Below are 15,885 nucleotides of genomic sequence, written 5' to 3' on the forward strand. Positions count from 1 at the left end.
AAGAGAAATCTCTCTTTTTAAGAGCAGAAGACTGACAAATAAGACAGTGGGACAGATCCCAAGCCACGTGGCAGCCTGCAGCTGCCTCCTCCTTAATTACTCAGAGGCTCTGTTTACCTGCGTTAAAAGGGACTTGGAGACAAGAGTTCCTTCTTGTTTCAAAACACTTTTCAAAGCTCTACGTAAAGCCGCATTTATTGATACAGACCCGTGATGTGTGTTTGATGTCTGGACTAGATGATCTTTGAGGTCTTTTTCAACCTTAACAATTCTGTGATTCATCAGAAGAGCGAGCTGAACTGCATTACACCAGAATCTAACAAAAATAGGAAGAAAGGCAGTATTCATCCCAAACCAAGACCTAGACCAAAACAGCGGGTGCTCATGCCCTATGGAGCTCTTTATTTCCTATTTTTTCCCCTCTAACCAGCAGCAGCACCCGCTCTCTCCTCCCTCCTTTCCCCACTCTCCTGCAGTTCTCTCTGAGTCCTGCCTAATTCCTCTTCCTCTCCCTCTTTCAAAGGTTTTCAAAGGAAGGAGAACCAACCTGAGAGGATCAGGAAGTCTGCAAAGCAAGGACGGCCGCGTTGAGCAGTGATCTCTGGCTGCAGAAATGAAAGGCACAGCAGGCTCTGTAATCACTCAAAATAAACTCCTCTGACGGCAGCTCCTGTGCTGACCGCTCGGCTGTGCCTATGCAGACTGTTACAGAACATTAAGCATTAACAAAACTTTTTCCCCACATCAATCTCACTCGGTAACAGAGCCTTCAGTCTGACTAACTGAATTACTGGATCCATTCTTTTCCCACCCTTCTCTCACAAGCTGCAAAAACCAGGCGTGGAAAAAAAAAAACACTTGTAAATAGTCCCTTTGCTAAATAGCTGTGATTTTATTACACGGGGAAGATAATCCTACCACTGAAAAATATTTATGGTTTAGGAGAGGGTTGTTTATGTAAGTTTAGTAGCTCAGAGATCAAAACAGGCGCAAAGTTTTCTCCTGGCTGAGGGATTACTTGTACCTCCTGGAACAGCTCTTTGGTTTCTCCAAAACACTGCCCTGTGCAAACTGCTGGAGCTTCAGAACAGATAAGCTGCACAAGGAAATCCCTGAAAACAATGAACCTTAATGCAGCTGAAAGTTGCTTTGAGCTCTGGTTTTGAATTTGCAGTAGGGTATTTGCTCCTCCTAGCATTTCACATGCCTATTGCACAACAAAGTCTCTTATGAATGTATAATATCATACCCAGGCAGAACACATTCAGTAAGTGAAAGTAAGGCCCCAGTACTTCTCATGTTTTCCAAACTACTCCAGTAAACCTTCTCCATCAACTATTGGAATATGAGCAATACAAACAGCAAAGTCAGTCTCCTTGTAACTTTGTACTTAAATCACACAGACTGACATGAAAACTAAATGAGCCCCAACTAGAAATAGCCACACACATGCTGCAGCTGCTTTCACCCCAAGCTGAGCAAGCTTAGAGCCAACAATACCAACACCAAGCATTTGAGATGCTCACCTGAATCCAGCTCCTGCACACCTCAGGTTACCTGTTCCAGAGGAGTTAAACAGTCTTCTTGCAGGCTCTAGGCACTCAGATCCCCTCCCCTCCGGCCCTACACCCCCACCCTTCTCTCTTGTACGACCACATGGTGGAAAACTCCTGTTTTCCTGGCTGGTCTTTCTGCTGGGTGAGGCAGCCAAACCAGCTGCGCAGTCACACAAGCACAAGCAAGTCCTTCCCCTTTCGGTGGCGGCAGCGAGTCAGAGTAGCTCAGCTGAATGTCGAAACCATACCTTGAGTTTCCTAATCTCCCTTTCTATTTTTAACTGGAGTCCTTCCCCCCCCTCTCCCCCTTTCCCTGCCATGCAGGCAGCTGCAGAGAGCAGCTGGTGACAACGGAGAACTCCATCAGGGCAGTTTTCCTGGAAAATGCCATCCACAGTCCTACAGCAAGTGCACGAGCAGCAGCTGATGTGCTCTCCAGTGCTCTCCTGCACATACAAATCAAGACAGCTGAAACTGGGCTGTCTGCCCTCTCTGTCCTTCAGGTCTTGTGGCCAGGACAGTGGAGCATCACTACCCAGAGGACTGCTGCTCTCCTGCCACAGCTCATGCAAAGCAGCTGAAGTACCAGACAGCGCCTCTTATCCCTAAAATGCCCAAGGAGAAAGGCACAGACAGGTAATGGAGAAGCAGCTCACAGGACAGCAGCTAGCAGCCAGCCCCTAACTCTGCTGCATTAGAACCTGAACCACCTGACAGAAGTGGGATGCAGGGCTACAGATCCCACCAACCACTCAAAGGTTTGAGCTCATCTCCTCCACGTATCCAATATTAGGCATAACACACAAACTCTGAATTCTCTCCTTGTACAGCGGAACAGCTTTAAAATGATTGGCTTTAAAAAACAATGCACAGTCACTCTGTAAAGTCAGTCAAGCAAGGAGGGCACTTTCCTATAAGGCCAGAGTTGTTCTGAACCTCTGCAGGCTGATGGAAGGCGGGGGATGCAGAGCACAGGCTGTGCAGGGCGCCCAGCCACATGGAACAGCACAAGGCTGGGCTCTGAGTATTGCAAGGAGCACACGCTCCTCATAAGTGGAAGGAGAGGCAGGTCACCCACCTAAGGGAGGTCTGGCTGAGAGCTCATCATCTCAAAGGGTACGACTTGGTGAGAGCAAGTTAAAACACTGATTCTGGCTCAAACTGGCAGATTAAATCCACCTGGATTCTAGGAAACAAAGTCACCAAGCAGATCAGCCCATCAGTCATTAAGTAATTTAAAATTAAGCTTTGTTACTGAGTCACAGGACTTACGGGCAGCTGAGTAATGCTGCTGTGGCAAAAGGTGATGGGACTCAGCGGGAGCTGGGACCTTGTGTTAATGATTTACCCGCTAGTGCTGGATACGTGGTTTATTGTTATCTGCCTTCCTGCCTCAATCTGCATAACCAAATCAGCTGGCACATGAGGACGGGACTTTAAACTGAGGTGAATGCCTCAAAGATCACTTAACCAATGTGAGTTTAAAAATACACTCAATTTCTGTCTGTGCGTGTATACATATATACACAAAAAAAAGTAATGCCTGGAGGTCTCCTCGGTGTGTGTAAACATATGCCTGTGTATGCAAACCAACATCTCACTGATGGATCTGCCCAACCTCATCCCACTTCCACAGAGAGATTCCAGAGCAGAATTACCTGCAGATGTCTTCCGTGTCACTCCATCAGCATCAGTTCTGTGAACTCTTCCCACTGAGCGCACAGATGAGAAATGGCAGGACTAATGACATGGCACACTACAGGCCACGGATTCCCTGTTGCACAAATGACACCACGTCTGCCTGGGTCAACACGTAAGAACGGGGCAGAGGACAGCAGCCAACTTCATAAATCACTTCTCATAAGAAATGCATTCAAATTTGACCAGAATGCTCCTGCTTACTCCCGCAGGTCTCATCTTTATACTTTATTTTCCTAGCCACCTATGGCTGTGTAGATTCAGAAGCCAGAAGGCATGAAGCACAGCCAGCCTTGTTCTCCCATGGCTGAGGTGGGGCTAGGAGGAGGGCAGCTTGACGACTATTGCAGGTAATTAGGAGCGAGCTTTTGCAACATCTTCTTAACACGTTTAATCATTATGCATTTAAATATTGCATGTGTCCGTGCAGATGCAACTTAATATCACGTACAGCCTTAAACAAATTAGAAGAAATATGTTTAATTAACTTTTCCAAAGTACTTGCAAAACTTTCATGTTGTTTAGTTGTCATTTTCCCCTTTCCTACAGACTTTTGCCAGGACATATTCAGATTAAAGGGTTACCAGGGAGGTCAGCCTGAAGTGGTTCTAGCATTTTCCTTCCAAAGGACAGTAGATCTGGGAGTTGTACTTCCAGTTAAGCAGCTGCTGCTTTGCTTCACATCTACCTTCCCCAGCACTGCTGTGGATGATGATCACTACAAAAATGCCTCAAGTCAGCCATGGAGTCTGTGCCTGTTAGTCTCCAATCAGGAGATGAGCTATGTGACAGAATGCTAGATCTGAGGCTGATTGCTGGCACTTCAAAGAAATAGCTACTACTGAGCTTCAGTACAAATGTTTCTTTGTGGCTCCAAGCAGCACTGACGCTGGCTGGGGAGCATCCTTCCTGAAGGCTGAAGGGGGAAGGCCTTCTTCCTTGCCCTGACATCTTAAATCTGCCTAAGTACTAAAAGCAAAAGGTCACAGCAAGTAAATTATATTGGGTCACCTCCTTCCATGCCCATCAGGAAATAAAGCCTAGTGGAAGCAAGAGGTCCTACGCACTCACACCAATGTGACCCAATCCAAATCCCAACATTACCTTCAGCTGAGCCACAGGCTTGGCCAGGAAACCAAAGAGCTGGAAAAGTGGTTTTGTATAAGAAGAAAGAAGAATGCCCAAGAAGGCAAACTCTGTGAAAAGGTCAGCAAAAACAAAATCCAAAGGCAACTTTAGAGGTGAGATATGTCAGTTATTAAAGGGCTTCCCCTTAAATTACTAAGCAGCACTTAAAATCACTTTTCCTAAGCTGAAATGCCTTTTTAAAGGAAACACAAAGTTGAGAGCATTGGTAAGTTTCAAAAAGCTTTGAACGACTGCTCTGTGCTCTCAGCTCTGTGACCCTAGAAATGAAGCACTTCTTATCAATGAGATGTTTTCCTAATGAATTTAAAGAGGAAAATCCAAAGCTACTTCATCTGTATTACAGCATTAACAGCCATTATCTCTTCTATGAGCGAAGCAGTTAAGAGAGGATGTTTCCTTCTGAAACGGAAATATACCATAATTGGGTTCTGACATATACTGGAATTGCAAGTCCATCTTTCAAACAAACTTTCCTAACTGCCTGGTTAAGTATCTAGCTGTATCCAACACAAAGGGTAACTCTGGAGGTCCACGAGACACTCATCAGCTCCAGCAACTGCACTTCCAGAGAGGAACGCTGTGTCATAGAATGTGTGACTCACAGATCAATGTCCGGAGGAAACCACACTTTTGTTTCTCTCCCTATAAAAAACTCAACCTGCTTTTAACTTTAACCACCTTACGTGAATAGAGATCTTTCTGTCAACAGAGAAGCTAATTTCAGCTTGCTTGAACACGTGTGCGAGACCAAAGGTGTACTTTAAATCACCACCAAAAGGATGGTTACACAGCCTGCCACCAAAGCAGAGACACCTGCAGGCTCAGAGGGGCACCAGGGAAACACACTGTGCTGCTGTATGTACACACGTGGCTGTACTATGACCCCATGCCACTTCTGTAAGAAGGAAGCTTTCTAACAGTGACAAAGAACAAGCTGCTACTTTCAAACTCACCATTGCAGCCACTGGAACACTTGTCACATGGCAGGGAGTTTCCCCACGTGTGACTCCATCCCAATTCCACACCTACAGTCTGCCATGTGCCACTCCTATTCTCCGTGCACTTATTTTACTTCTGACAAGTTCCATTATGCAGGTGTGTCCAAATCATCCGGCTAAAGAAGTCACCACAGGGGAATGTCAGACTGGTTTAGTTGTTTCAAAACCAAAACCTCAACCCAAATGCCTCTGTTACAGGCACCTAACAGTTCGTTTTTTCACTAAATACTGTAATGGGACGCACTGATTTTTCTATCAAAGACTTAATTCCTTTGTTATCTGCCCTACATCTCACTATGACCCTGCTGGTTCTGTGTACCAGCAGTTTGGGACATAGCAGGTGCTCTGGCTTCTGAAAAGCCTTTGACAGAGCAAGATGTGTTTTGCCTTCATCAGAAACACCACATGTAAGGATGGAAGGCAGCTGCTGCCATCCAGGAACAATAAAGAACCTTTCCAAACAGCGGCCTCACTGATCTGAGGCAGGGCTGGCTGCATATAGCAAGTCACTGATTTATTATGCATAAACAGAGCCAAAACTTGGGCCATACTTGGGGCTTACGCACAGCACTGCAAGGCAAACATTCTTCCTTTCAGAAAATGAAGCGGTTCATACTGAACATGCATCTCACTAATGCACTGAACTGCTGCCTCGCAGGCCCGCCCAGCAATCCCTGTTCTCTAACAGTGAGATCTGAAATTGTTAATGCTGGTTTCTATGCAAAGAAGGTGCAGACAAGTGAGAGAAGTATTTTGTCTCCTCAGATTTCCTCTACCCTTCTGCAAATGCCAACTGCAGGCTTTGCAGACACCCTCTGACCATCCAGAGGAGTTTCTTATTAACCTACAACACCTGAAAGCACTTTCCAGTAAAAGTGAAATTAACATCTTTAAATAAAATTTAAAAAAGCAAGAGTTAATATGTGCCTGTTTTGCACCAGAGGTCAGTGCCAGGGTTTCTGCCTGTGGAAAAGGCTTTTTTCCCATAAACCAGCTCAGCCTCACATCCTGAGCGCTGTTTGCATACCATGAGAGTTGCACTGAATGCAAATCAGAGAGAAATCCAACTCCTTAGCCTGCAAAATATTTGCACAGCGTGTCAGCGGGGTGCTTAGGAGGGTTAAATGCTCCTAAACACACAACTGACCCCTGCTGCTCCCACAGCAAGCACACCTTGTCCTCTCTGGCAGGCCCAGGCAGCAGCCCCTGGGGGCTGTGTACCCCCCTTCAAAGACTCTGAAGACAAAACCCCAGTTAGTTTTTGATTAATCACTGCCTCCAGCTCCATTTTCTTCCCACTGGCATAACTGAAAGAAAATATTCAGAGGTTAAACAACACCGACTCAAGTATACATACCTATCCAATGGCATATTAATAAGCATGATGCGGATTAATAGCGCAGAACGAGGCTTCAATTATCCACTTCTGCCATCCTAAGGGCAGGGGGAACACCACCAGAGAAGCGATAAGGAGCAGCCTGCAGCACGGCCCGGTGTTACGTATCCCACGGCAGCACAGCAGGCACTATCAGTGCCTCACAGGCGGGAGCTGGGCAACATCATCACCTCACACGTGTTCTTTTGGCACCGCTTCTCCCAGGGACACTGCAAGCACTGGTTTCAAAGGCTGATCCAGTGAACGTGGAGCAATAAGCAGATGGAAAGGAGCTCAGAGATCCTGAGGCACTCAGGGCAGAAGGATAAGGAGATCATCAGGGCGGTGTGCATACACAGCCCTTCCTGCTCCTCCCCAGGAAGGGTAGACGCGCAGCAGTGCAACAGCACAGGCTGCTTCTGGAACAGCCCAAACCATGGCCGTGCTGCCTGCTCTGCCAACTGCTAGAGTGAGATAAAAGCATTCCTGCTTCCTATTTTTGTATACTGGCCTGCTCTTGTTTTTCTAGCCCTGACTGCTGCGATGCAGATGAGAAACACAAAAGGACAAAGATCGAAGAACTGGTTGCTTAGCACAGGCTGTGCTCCTGACCCCAGGGACATCAGTAGGACATGGTCCTACAGGGAGAGCATTACTGCTTCCTGCAAGCACGAAAAACAGTGGAGAATCTATTAGAACAAAAGTTTTCCCAATACTAACAAGACAAATATACTACACTATATACACAGGACAGTAATTGCTTTAATCTAAATATCTTCAGTATCTCTTTGCATGGTGGCATCTGTGTTGACTTCTTGTCTTAATTTGACACCGGTCAGAAAAGAAAGACTACATTCATAACTGTGTTTGTTACATTCATAACTGTTTGTTACTGGAATAGTTAAACAGAGAAAGACTCTTCCCCTTCACCAGCTTACTGTCCTTCCCAAGTGATAATCTTCTGCCATTTATCAGGCTCTCCCTTCTTGTTAAGAGAAGATAAAAAGAAAGGCTTTATCTTGCACGTTCGGCCTGGGTTTGCCTCAGATGGAGGGATTCCTTCCAAAGCAAATACTCCTGCAATGTAACAGGGTGTGTGTATATATATATACACACATACCAGGGGAGAAGGAAAAACTGCCCTGCTGTAGATACTGAGTTACATTAGGAAAGGCATAACAAGAGAGAGAATATGAAAGAGAAACAAAGACTCTATTTTTCTATAGCTACATGCAAGACACTGACTCAGACACTAAAACCAGGTTGATTGCTCCGAAGTAAATATCGAATTCATCCAATGGCAGGGTCACTTTGTTACATTAGGAAAGACATAAGGGGAGAAGAACACAGAATAGAAATGAGTACCCATAGCAAGTTTGCAGGTGACACAATGGGGAAACATACAACAGAGTGTCACACTGCCCTGAACCTTGACAGTATGGAGCAAAGGGCAGACAGGAACCTCAAGGAGTTCAAATAAACGTAAAGGGAAGTCCTTTGCTTGGGGAAGGATAACCCTAGGCACCAACACACAGCTTTGCTAAGGAGCCGTGGTTCTGGTTGACATCAGACTTCCATGAGTGAGTAACACAATGATTAAAGAACTGCACTCTCTCTGCTATAGAGAGAGGTGAGAAAGCTGGGAGTGTTCTGCCTGCAGATGAGAAGAAAAACTAACAAGCTGTCTCATTCTTGAGGTTGAGATTCAGCTTCCAGTACTCAATAACTCACCTTTGCTACACTTCTGCTTTCACAATGGCTCTTTTCTTCCCTCAGTGACATAGAGGTCAGAGATTGGAAACACTGAAATACTAGTCCAAAGTTTCACCAGACTGCATGGTATCATCAGACTCCCTTTATCTCTTACAGCTTAAATCTCTCTGGCCTGTTTTGTGTGTTTTGGTGCTGCTGTTGTTTTGTTTTGTTGTTGGTTGGCTTGGCTCTATCATGCATTTTGCCACTGGTGTTTCATTAAAGCAGGGATTGTGCTTCTCATGAATGGAGCACCCTTGAGATGGGGAGAGCTGCACCAAGTGATGGCAAGCAGGAAAGTCTCTGACCTTCAACTCCCAGCTGCCTCCAGCTCTACTGCAAAGGGTGAACACAGGCTGTCCTCCAGAACAAAACTGCTCCCAGTGATTCTCGGTCAATTAACTTAATGCTTAACACCACCATTAGCGGTCACCACCACTCAGACACCAGCCAATTTAGGCTTCAGGCAATAGGGAAAATTCTCAGTATGTAACACTGCCATGACTGAACTCCAGAAGATTTCAGTAGGAAAGACCTACATTATTTAGTATTGCTGGCAATACCAACATATTCACCACAGCCCTTTCTAAGTCACAGGAAAAATTTCTTTACAGAAAGGGCTTTTAAGCACTGGAATGGGTTCCCCGGGTAGGTGGTTGAGTCACCATCCCTGGTTGTGCTCAAAAACCATTTGGATGTGGTGCTCAGGGCCATGATTGAGTGGAGGGCTGTTAGTTAGGGTAGGATGGTTGGGTTGTGGTTGGACTTGATGATCTTTAAGGTCTTTTCCAACCTGAGTGACTATGATTCAGTGATTCTACATGCAAACTGGTTGCAAGGGATCCCTGGGAAAGGTTTATTAAAGATTAGGGTCTTCCATTCTAATTTTAACCTCTGGGCATTTTTAGGGTCAGTAAACCCAGGAGACCATATAATCCTCACACAGATTTTTTCCTCCTCCTGCTATTTCAGAAAGTTATTCAGAATTTCAGGGACTATTATGTGCTATTTTGTTTGTTTTGTTATTTTTAAATCACTGCTTACCTTACTGTCCAGGAAGCACTAAATTACACCATACTGTTGGACCAGGAAAGCAAGCCTGATTGAAAAGAAGGGGACACAAATTCCCACAGGAAACAACAGTTTGCACAGAAATCCTTTGCAGCTTGTATAATCCATGGTAGGGAGCAGAAACTTCCATTTCCTTTCCTTCCCATGCCAAAAATACAGAGCAATTCTCCATTCCATTCCCAAATAGTTGCGTTTAGCATCATATGGGCTCTGCTGGTGCCTGTAAAGCTATTTCATCCACCCAGGCTCTCTCAACACTTATTTTGTAGCTGGGCTCAAGCACAGCTACAGTGCAAACGTACCTGTATGCACACCTATGGGATCAGCTAACAGGACACAATGGCACCATGACTCAGACATCTAGAAACCTAAAGGCACCAGCCAGTATTCCCCATTTCACAGGCACCTCACCACAGCTCCCACAGGAAAACAACCCTAATGGCAGCAGCTGGCAGAGTCCACTCTGTATTCTATGGCTTTCCTTCGGTTGCAGTATTTTGTAAACAAAAAAGGAGACCATGGCAATCCTCCTCAGTGAATGGGTGTTAGCACAGCACCAGGGCTCCACTTCCCCAGTTGTTTCCGGTCCATGCTGCTGTGAGGAAGCTGTGCCTTGTCACAGCTCCAGTTCTGCTTGAACCGGTTGGCTTGTGTCTTTTAAACCACCACGTATTTAATTCTTTTAAACCATAAACCTACATGTCCATGGCTCCAAAAATAAAAATAGAAAATAAAAATAGAAAAGCTACCCTCCTCTCTCTGAACTCATAGATGGTTTTGTCCTCAAAAGCAAACTTCCTGTTATTTGGTTCAGTAATCTGTAGCAGTGGACTTTAAACTCCACACTTCTCTTCTGATGTTTTTGTTTCCAATGCAGTCATCCACCACACACACACTTCACTTTATTTGCATTACATCAGCTTTCGGTATCATATCCCATTACACTGCTTTCAATTACTTCACCAGACCTGATCACATATATGTTGAGAGGTCATGCCTGAGAGCCCCAGCTGGGCACAAGGGGATTTTTTTGTTATTTTTAGATGGGTTTACACTGTAAATAATTATAGCACAGTGAAAACACTTCATCCTAATCCTCACCTCGTGTGAGCCCTAATCCAGATCTAATCCCACAAGGTGGGTTATTCTGTTTGGCGGCAAAGCCAAGGAGCTAAAAATGAATGCAGGTTACCAAATCCATGCCTTGGGATGGAGCCTACCATGAACCAAGATTTACCAGTGTGCTGACCACTGCTTCTTCCAGTTTTAGGGCACTTCTGGGTATATTCAGGAGCTTCAGCTTTGTGCCCCTGCAGAAGCCCCAAAGTCTCCAGGAAGTGTGGCTGTTTCACATGGTAACCAAGCAAACAAACTCTGCAGCACCAAGCAGCATGTGGTGCAAGGTTTACTTCCTACCTGACTCACCCCAGGCATCAGCTCACAGACTGCAAAGCTTTGGTCAAGCAAGGCACCAAGTTATCCGAGGCTACTTCAGCTATCATCTGCTCTTCAAGACCAATCTTTGAGCACCTGAATTTTCTGCCTATGCACATCTGTTCTTCATTAGTTACCAACAACCTCAAGTCATGCAGAAGCCAAGAAATCTCACATTTAATCTGTTCCTCCAACATGCAGCCCCAGATACACACTAGTTGACAAGAGGGCATCTGAAAAGAGCAAAGTGGTACTAATTACATCCATACAAAATTAAAATGCACACTTCTGCAGCAACTTTAACATAGATGACATTACCTTCCTCTAAAGCATAGCTTTGATAACGTTTCTCTGAGCCAGAACCAGCTCCTCCTATCCAAAAGCTGCTCCATGCCTTTGTCTACCTACCTCTGTTGTCCTTCACTGAACCTGAGTTAAGCTGCAACAGCAACCCAAATGACCTACATTCTGTGTTTAAGAAGTTTAAGAGCTATAGTTTTTGTTTGAGTTTGGATTACAGCTAACAATGCTCAGAGCAGAGGAAAGAGACTCTGATTAAAGCTCCCTAGTTAAGCCACTCATTACAGTGAAGAAATGCAAAGAGTGACTGTCATCTGCTGTTGCCCCTTTCCTTTTTACTCGGCAGCTGTGTGCACACAGTGGTGCATTTGAGTTGAGAAGCTGAGCACATTGCATACTCCCCCCCACACGCACACACAGAAATGAGCTTCCTTTCTCACTGGCTGATGTAAGTCTGTAAAACTGAAAGCTACAGTCAACCTACTTAGTCAAGTAACAGACACAAAAGTGTTAAGTTTAGTCTACCTTGATTTCAGCGAGGCTTTTGATACTGTCTCCCACGACATCCTTATAACAAAGCTGAGAAAGTGTGGGATAGATGAGTGGACAGTGAGGCAGATTGAGAACTGACCGACTGGCAGAGCACAGAGAGTCATCATTGACAATGCAGAGTCCAGTTGGAGACCAGTATCTAGAAGTGTTCCCCAAGGGTCAGTGCTGGGTCCGGTCTTGTTCAGTGTCTTCATCAATGACCTTGATGAGGGGATAGTGGCCACCTTCAGCAAGTTTGCTGATGATACGAAGTTGGGAGGATTGGCTGACATGCCTGAAGGCTGTGCTGCCATTCAGTGAGACCCGGACAGGCTGGAGAGCTGGGCAGTAAGAAACTGGATGAGATTTAACAAAAGCAAGTGTAGAGTCTTGCACCTAGGGAGGAAGAATTGCATGCACCAGTACAGGCTGGGGGATGAGCTGCTGGAGAGGAGCTCTGCTGAGAGGGACCCAGGTGTCACTTAGAGAAACAGCAGCTACAACACAGCTCCTTGTCTTATCTCCTTCATTAACAGCTTTCAAGCTGCCAGTACAGCTATGGTTAAGGAGCAGGAGATGAGAAGAGACATCCCCATAGCTACTGACAGGTAAGTTATCTGAGCTTCAGAACACGTCTTCAGCGACGAAAGAGCACAAAGAGGATGCCGAAAGACAAGTGACAGCTTGAGGAATACACAACAGTTTTCAAGTAATTCCTGTGATGTAGAGCAATATTGAAGATCACAGCATTCAGTGAGAATTAGATCATCCATTTAGCAGTCGGTTTGCCAGATAAACTGTCTGGGGGTTTGGACAGCATTAGCAAAAACTGCATAGCAATGCAAAACCAGAGTCTGTGCTTTTGCATTCCCAATTTTCAACTGCCTGCCCACTAAAAATTAATTCACAGAAAATAAAACACAGCGAGAGAAGAGCAAGTGAGGTACCACAACCGATAAGGAGCGTGTTATCCCTGCTGACTGCTGTGCCCAGACCTGTCATTCTGAATCTACCCTGCCTACTGAGATTGATTTCAAAGCTGCTTCTGGCTTCCTTAACGCTCCTCGTGCATGACAACCAGTTTCAGAACAGGGAGCCAGACAAATTGGCACAATGAAGGGCATCTATGGTGTCAGATGCAGATTGTCCAGGTTTTAGGCTAAGGACATGCCTTTATTTGAATCAGTGACAGCTTCTACCAAGCAACTGAAGCAACTTCAGGAGCAGTGAACAGATCTGAGTAATAAAAAGTGTTTGTGCAAAGCACCTCTACTGCCAGCTGCCCTCCCAGACATGCTATACAGGTCAGGGCGTCCCCAAGGCTGTATTTACAGGAGCATTCCAAGAAGCAATTAGCAAAGCTTGGGGAATTTAACAATACGTCAATGTCTGGTGGCTGAAGCAAAGTGCTCTGCAGCCCAAGAAAGGGCAGGGAGGAACCTAGAGGCATGGTCCATGCAAGATGGCATTTCAGCCTGCCTGGCTGCAGCCTGGACACACATGTCCTTTAACAGCTGGGACAAGCAGCCATCAGCATTTTAGTACCAAATACTCTACCCATCCTTTCCTACGTACTTATCACTATGGAACAAAATCAGATATAGCATTTTGGCTTCCTAAGAACTACATGCAAATCTCCCCAGGTACATGCTCAGCCTCCTAAGGAAGTGAAAGAAGTTCCCATAAAGCTGTCACTAAGTGCTTTTCAGATGGAGCACACACATCTGTACATCGGCTCTGCAAGCAGGGCACAGGGGCAGCTACCTGTTTTGATCCTTGCCCATGATGGGACATCAAACCCCAATAGAAAGCTGGGAACCTTGACAGAAATTCAGAGGAAACTAAAAAGGAGCATGAGGAAACAGGACACAAATCAGGAGAGAAGGCATGTTCCCCACCTCCTGTATGCCGTGAACCAGCCTCAGAGCAACTCAGAGCCGGAACAGAGGGTCAGTCCTGTGCTAACACAGCACCATACAGCACAGAGAAGGAAGATGCACTCCACGGATTAGGGACTAACTACAGGCAGGCGTGGCTTATTTCCATAGGCTGCAGTCACTTCCTGCTGTTGCACCCTTTGCCTCTCCCAAGCTCCACGTTCTAAGGAAATGAATGAGGAAACAAGGCTGAAACTGCTGATAACAGCCTGCTTTGTGGCACTCATTTGCCAGGAGCCAGCTATGCTGTTTAATAGGCAGCAAAAACCAGGGAAGATACTGGGGTCAAATATGATCCATCTGAGCAAAGGATACACAAAATACCTGTTCCAAACTCAAGTTAAACCTTTGTTTTCCAATTACTGCCATGATAATGAAGCATCACTCCTCTCTGGGACTTACTGGTTTTCTTAAAGGTCAGCCTGAAGGCTGAAAACCTCAGTGGCTGTTAATTATCAAGTAGCCCGTGCTGGAATTCACTTTCAAGCATTTCAAGCCCTAGATATATTCATATTCATTTTTCTGTTTCTAAACAGGCAACTTCAGCATCAATCTTTACAGAAAGACACAAATACCTTGGGGCTCTGTTCTGTGCAGTTACACGTGGTAGGTACCTGGCATTAGTAAATTTCAACACAAGTCATTAAGACAAATTAAGTTCCAGCCCTAAAAGACTGCTTTGAGCAGCACAGTATCTACTTGCATTAGTCACTGTTACACTCATATCCAGCAAACATTGGCTTGCATGGAGAGCAAGTTTTGATTTAGAAGAAATTGAGCCAGCAAGTTCAGCTGTCAAGCTGAAGGACGAGTTCTGTTTCTACAAGAAGTTCCCCTGGATTATTTTAATGCTCATGTTCTACAAATCTAACAGGTGAGGAAAAAGATATTTTTGGAACTGATTCACAAAAGAAATGCCATTAAGAACCAGCAGTACCTTCATTTCCATGATGTTAGACCCCTAGATTTCAGCAAGAAGACACCTATTTATTTTGTGACCCTGCAGCACTGCCATACAGTGAGACAAGCACACACGTCAATCAGACCTCGGAAGTATCCAGGTGTGTGCAAGGAACTTCTCAGCATGAATTACAAGGCACGCTGCATCTCCAACAGTGTTTTTCTCAGTGGGAATACAGCAGCCTTGCACTACACCTACTTACGTTCAACCCCTATTAAGCCTGCAGTCAACTTAAGTAATAGATTACTCTGTTATTCATCAGGTCTGTGTATTGAAGCCAGGGGAAATAAAAGTTGAATCAATACAGCGACAGGTGCTTCTGTTGTCTGGCACAAGTGTCTTCAGCTCTCAGCGAGCTCAGGTTTCATGTCTAGAACAGCCACCACATAGATGCCAGCATTCAGAAAGCAGCAAGGACAGAATTAACTCCTGCCCAGAACAATTACCCTTACATGCAACACACACACACACACACACACACACACACACAGATTACTCCATTTTAGCAGCTTTGATTTTAAGTCATGGTATTTTTCTCATTATTGGTTTACTGACCATATTGTTGATGGTATCTATAGAAGCACTACCCAATGTTTACAGCAGTTGAGAGTTGAGGCACGCAGACCTGTGACTGTGGTAGGAGATGGGCTAAGCCCAGCTTCCCTAACACCAACCTGGCTCAGGGCACTTGTAGGGAGAATTACAACTGGATTAGGAGGAACCACAGCAGAGAGCTGCTTTTCTGCTCTATCCTCTGAAGTTCTGTTCTTAGTTAACCTCAGCTGGAAGGAAAAGACACCAACCAAACCCATCTTTATGTTGACTTCTAAGATTTTACAATTCAGTATTAAACAGAAAATGGACTGAATCATTCTCCATTTGCTAGCAAACACTGATTTTCAATGGAAGGCTCACTCAGAAAAACCATCTGGCATGAGTGCCAAAAGAAATACTGCCATGCAGCTGCAGGACATGAAGACAGTTGTTACAAGTTGTTACCCAAGTGAGGGCCACAGGCTGCTGCCAGCACTGAAGGCTGCCACTGGCACACGTGCAAAAACTGATTTATCCAAAGCAAAATGGATACTCGTCTGTTTAAGTCCAAAACAAGAATGCATCCAAA

The 15,885-nt window shown here is 45.2% G+C and overlaps 1 protein-coding gene across 6 annotated transcripts in view; it reads right to left on the minus strand.

Annotated features, from left to right (window-relative positions):
• SGMS1 (sphingomyelin synthase 1) overlaps window positions 1–15,885 on the minus strand; it is a 40,657-nt gene that overhangs the window by 17,593 nt on the left and 7,179 nt on the right. Inside the window, exons 1-2 of one of the 6 annotated variants that reach the window (XM_015866156.2) lie at window positions 1,527–1,688; window positions 548–702 (exon numbers count right to left, since the gene is read on the minus strand). The exons of 3 other annotated variants lie outside the window; for them this stretch is intronic. The gene's annotated coding sequence lies outside the window, so the exon portion shown is untranslated. Of the gene's footprint in view, window positions 1–547; window positions 703–1,526; window positions 1,689–6,758; window positions 7,079–15,885 lie in introns of those variants that run through there. 2 more of the 6 variants (XM_015866164.2, XM_015866158.2) reach the window with 2 other exon arrangements.

The sequence above is a fragment of the Coturnix japonica genome, chromosome 6, assembly GCF_001577835.2.
Source record: "Coturnix japonica isolate 7356 chromosome 6, Coturnix japonica 2.1, whole genome shotgun sequence".
Classification (NCBI taxonomy): Eukaryota; Metazoa; Chordata; class Aves; order Galliformes; family Phasianidae; genus Coturnix; species Coturnix japonica.